Source organism: Capra hircus, chromosome 10 (genome assembly GCF_001704415.2).
Source record: "Capra hircus breed San Clemente chromosome 10, ASM170441v1, whole genome shotgun sequence".
Taxonomy (NCBI): Eukaryota; Metazoa; Chordata; class Mammalia; order Artiodactyla; family Bovidae; genus Capra; species Capra hircus.
The window spans coordinates 30346673-30352385 of NC_030817.1; the positions used below are offsets into that span (position 1 = coordinate 30346673).

At 40.1% G+C, this 5713-nt stretch overlaps 1 pseudogene; it reads left to right on the plus strand.

The window, feature by feature from the left end:
- LOC106502570 lies at positions 1808-2616 on the plus strand (annotated as a pseudogene).

Here is a 5713-nt window from a genome sequence, read left to right on the forward strand (position 1 = left end):
TCCTTTTGAGAATGCCAGAAACAGAATTTCCTCAAATTAATATTAAACCACAAATCACACATCCAGGAAACTCAAAGAACAATAAGTAGGATCAGTTCAGTTCAGTTCAGTTCAGTTCAGTCGCTCAGTTGTGTCCAACTCTTTGCGACCCTGTGAATCACAGCACACCAGGCCTCCCTGTCCATCACCAATTTCCAGAGTTCACTCAGACTCACGTCCATCGAGTCCGTGATGCCATCCAGCCATCTCATCCTCTGTCGTCCCCTTCTCCTCCTGCCCCCAATCCCTCCCAGCATCAGAGTCTTTTCCAGTGAGTCAACTCTTCGCACGAGGTGGCCAAAGTATTGAAGTTTCAGCTTTAGCATCATTCCTTTCAATGAACACCCAGGATAGATCTCCTATAGAAAGGACTGGTTGGATCTCCTTGCAGTCCAAGGGACTCTCAAGAGTCTTCTCCAACACCACAGTTCAAAAGCATCAATTCTTTGGTGCTCAGCCTTCTTCACAGTCCAACTCTCCCATCCATACATGACCACAGGAAAAACCATAGCCTTGACTAGGCGGACCTTAGTCGGCAAAGTAATGTCTCTGCTTTTGAATATACTATCTAGGTTGGTCATAACTTTTCTTCCAAGTAGTAAGCATCTTTTAATTTCATGGCTGCAGTCACCAACTGCAGTGATTTTGGAGCCCAGAAAAACAAAGTCTAACACTGTTTCCACTGTTTCCCCATCTATTTCCCATGGAGTGATGGGACTGGATGCCATGATCTTCATTTTCTGAATGTTGAGCTTTAAGCCAACTTTTTCACTCTCCTCTTTCACTTTCATCAACAGGCTTTTTAGCTCCTCTTCACTTTCTGCCATAAGGGTGGTGTCATCTGCATATCTGAGGTTATTGATATTTCTCCTGGCAATCTTGATTCCAGCTTGTGCTTCTTCCAGCCCAGCGTTTCTCATGATGTACTCTGCATAGAAGTTAAATAAGCAGGGTGACAGTATACAGCCTTGACGTACTCCTTTTCCTATTTGGAACCAGTCTGTTGTTCTATGTCCAGTTCTAACTGTTGCTTCCTGACCTGCATATAGATTTCTCAAGAGGCAGGTCAGGTGGTCTGGTATTCCCATCTCTTTCAGAATTTTCCACAGTTTATTGTGCTCCACACAGTCAAAGGCTTTGGCATAGTCAATAAAGCAGAAACAGATGTGTTTCTGGAAGTCTCTTGCTTTTTCCATGATCCAGTGGATGTTGGCAATTTGATCTCTCGTTCCTCTGCCTTTTCTAAAACCAGCTTGAACATCAGGAAGTTCACAGTTCACATACTGTTGAAGCCTGGCTTGGAGAATTTTGAGCATTACTTTCCTAGCATGTGAGATGAGTGCAATTGTGCGGTAGTTTGAGCATTCTTTGGCATTGCCTTTCTTTGAGATTGGAATAAAAACTGACATTTTCCAGTTCTGTGGCCACTGCTGAGTTTTCCAAATTTGCTGGCATATTGAGTGCAGCACTTTCACAGCATCATCTTTTGGGATTTGAAATAGCTCAACTGGAATTCCATCACCTCCACTAGCTTTGTTCATAGTGATGCTTTCTAAGGCCCACTTGACTTCACATTCCAGGATGTCTGGCTCTAGGAAGTGATCACACCATCATGATTCAGTTCTCCCCAAATTACACACAGGCATACAACATTCAAACTACAGAAAATCAAAGATAAAGAAATTTTGAATGAGGCCAGAGGGGGAATAATACCACACCTACAGAGGAACAAACATATGAATTGAGATCTGACTTCTTCTCTAAAATTATGCACGTAAGAAGAGGGTGAAGTGAAATATTTAAAGTGTTGAAGAGAAAGAAACATTACCCTAGAATTCTGCATCCTGGGAAATTATCATCCAAAGGTGAAGGAGAGGCAGTGCGCCAGGTGATGGTCACACAGGTCTCTTGCTTCAACAGTGTTTGGAGGGAACAGACCCAAGGATACCCCTTGCTCCAGCCTCCCATCACCCTCCAATCTTCTTTCTAATCACAACCTTCAGAATCAGCCACTCAGCTGTCTTCAATCACTAGGACCAGCCAACACCATTTTCTGAGCTTACCTCTTTATTACCGATCAACTATGAGATTCGTCAGAATTATTCCACAGAGGTGAGGGCCACCATCAACCTCCTGGTCAACATGCATTTGCAGGCCTCCTACACCTACCTCTCTTTGGACTTCTATTTTCACCCAGAAAATGTGGGTCTGAAGGGCATGGGCCATTTTTTTCTGCCAGTTGGCCTAGGAGAATGGCAAAAGTGCCCAGCTGTCTCTTGAAAATGCAAAACCAGCGTTGGGGTCATATCCCTTTCCAGGACGTGCAGAAACCGTCCCAAGATGAGTGGGGCAAAACCCAGGATGCTATGGAAGCCACCCTTCTCATGGAGAAGAACCCGAGCTATGCCCTTTTAGATCTGCATGACCCCCGCAGGTGCCCACCTCTGTGACCTCCTGGAGAGCCACTTCTTGGAGGAGCAGGTGAAACTCATCAAGAGGATGGGTGACCACCTGACCAACCTCCACAGGCTGGCTGGGCCTCAGGCTGGGTTAAGGGAATATCTCTTGGAAGCATGACTAGAAACCTCTGGAGCCTAGAGGACTTTGAGGAGCCCCTCTGGTGTCAGGGCTTCTACATGAAGCCCCTGTCTGCAGCCACTAGGCAGCTTTTTAACCCCCCGGGGGGCCCTCTCCCAAGCCTTGGACCAAATGCAAACAATAAGACTTTTTGCAGAAAAAAACAAAGTGAATGAGAAATAAAGACGTTCTCAAAGAAAGATTGAGAGATATTTGTTGCCAATAGATCTGCCTTTTCAGAAATGTTTAAGGAAGTTCTTCCGACAAAAGAAAAATTATATAGATCAGAAACTCGGATTTACATAAGGAAAAAACATTAGAGAAAGAATAAGCGAAGGTAAAACAAAGCTTTTTTGCTTCAAAATAATGAAAGCAACTATATATTCTATGATTTTACCTAAATGAAAAGAAACTGGGAGGCAGAGACAATGAAGTTAAGAGAAGTGTAGGCATACTAATTTCCTCATCTTACCTAGGAGAGAATCAGGTTTAACTACATAGTTGATGGATCAAGAAAAAAGTTTAAATATATTTTTGTAAGCTATATAGTAAGTTATAAAATAATCAAAATTGCATGAAAGAGTAGGGAACTGAGAAGTGTTAAATGGGCTAAACTCCACCTCTTTCATTGAAGACAGTCAGGAGTATTCCTGACAGTTGATAAACCAAATAAAAGAGACATAGAATACTATTCAGCGCTCTAGATATATCCATGCTGCTAAGTCACTTCGGTCATGTCCGACTGTTGGGCAACCCCATAGACGGCAGCCCACCAGGCTCCACCATCCCTGGGATTCTCCAGGCAAGAACACTGGAGTGGGTTGCCATTTCCTTCTCCAATGCATGAGAGTGAAAAGTGAAAGTGAAGTCGCTCAGTCGTGTCTGACTCTTAGCGACCCCATGGACTGCAGCCCACCAGGCTCCTCTGTCCATGGGACTTTCCAGGCGAGAGTACTGGAGTGGGGTGCCATTGCCCTCCCCGAGATATATCCATAAGAAGGACCAAAACCAGAAACAATCCAAAGTGGTTAACTCCAAGGCATGGACTCACAGTTGTGAGCTGGAGAATGGAGAGCAAAGACATTTTTCTTGTCAATTTATACAGTTTTCTTTTCTTCATATTTATTTTTATTTATTTATTTGACTATACTGGGTCTTAGTTGTCGCAGGCAGGATCTTTAGTTGCAGTATGTGGAACCTAGTTCCCTGACCAGGGATTGAACCCTTCCCTGCCCCCCACTTCAGCATAGGGAGTGCAGAGTCTTAAACTCTGAGACCAGCTGGCAAATCCCCAGTTTAATCGCTTCTAAATTGGAGGTTGAAGTTTTACTTGCATGACTATGTCTGTTATTTAAATACTTTTAAAAAGTAGAATTTTAGGTAGGAAACCTATAAAATAAAGTTTCAGAGGAAAATCCATACCAATAATTGTATTATTTTGCAAGAAAGACTGCAAATAGATGGCCAAAATTTCAACTCAAGAAACCAGAAAAATAAAAACAAATAAGCCCAAAGAAGCGGAAAGAATAAATGAAGATAAAAGTAAAAACTTGTAAGGGAGTAACAATATGTGTGTGTTGTGTGCTCAGTCACATCCAACTCTGTGTGACCCTGTGGACTGTAGCCTATCAGGCTCCTCGGTCCATGGGATTCTGCAAGGCAAGAATACTGGTATGGGTTGCCATGCCCTCCTCCAGGGATCTTCACCACCCAGGGATCAAACCTGTGGCATCTCCTATATCTTCTGCATCACAGGTGAATTCTTTAGCACTGAGCCACCACATGGTTCAACATAAGACATATTTGAAAGGAAGTGACATTTTCTAAGTTAACCTAGAAAATCCATGGGAATAATAAAAAATAGTTCCAACAAATATTAGTGTTCTATAAAGAGACCAGATAAAAGATAACAGTTTTCTTAGGTTCCTAGTAGTAATCAGAAGGTTAAAATTTTATATATAAAATGTACATAAATATTTTAATATATAAGATCAATATTTTAATAAATACTATAATCATTTAATTTTTAAATATAAAAGTGTATAGAATCCATAATAGCAATAAAAGATATGAAATGCCTAGGAATACATTTAATAAGAATTTTGCAAGATTTATGCAAATAAACTCTAAAATTTATCTGAAAGGCTTTGTATTAGTTTCCTGTGGCTGCTGTCATAAATTGCCACAAACTGATCAGGTTGGTTCCTTTACAGAAGCTCTGAGGAAGATACTGTCGCATCCTTTCTCCTAGCTTCTGGTTGTTATTGGCATATCTTATTACCCCCTTAGCCTGCAGTGGGATCTCTGTCTCTGTCTTCATATGGTCTTCTATATTTTCACTTAGTCCTCTATATCTGTGCATCCTTTCTATCTCTTACAAGGACTCTCATTTGATTTATGAACCACCCTAATTCAACATGATTTCATCTCAATACTTGCTTTAATTACATCTGCAAAATCCCTATTTCCAAAAACATTTTGGGGTTCTGAATAGACATGAATTTGGGGAGGCCCCTGTTCAACCCACTTTAGGTTGAACAATAAATATATATTGTTCCTGAACAGGAGGACCTAACATTTTAAACATATAATTTTGTAATTATAAACAAAGATACTAGGAGAATAATGAAAATTAAATGGAGATAAAATCTTAATTGTCATAAAAGGAAACAGGAAGGAGGAATAAAGACAAGATGAACCCAATAGAAAACAAATAGAAAAAAGATAAATTTAATCCCAGTTATATCAACAAATTAACTAAAAATAAATATCAATAGATGTCAGATAGTTTTAGGAAAATAATTAATTATATTATGCTCATTATAAACATTCTTTAAACATAAAGACACAGATAACTTGAAAGTATAATGATGGGAAAAAATTTAGCGTGGAAACACTAATTAAAAGAAAACTGGTATAATTATGTTTAAGAGAAAAAGTGTTCTTTCAGGCAAGTGTTACTAGAGATAAGGAAAAACATTTCATAATAATAAAAGGATCAGTTCAGTAGGAAGACCCAACAAATCTAAATTTGCACAGACATCATAACAGAGCTTTAGCATACTGAAGCAAAAATTAAGTGAAATAAAAGGAGACA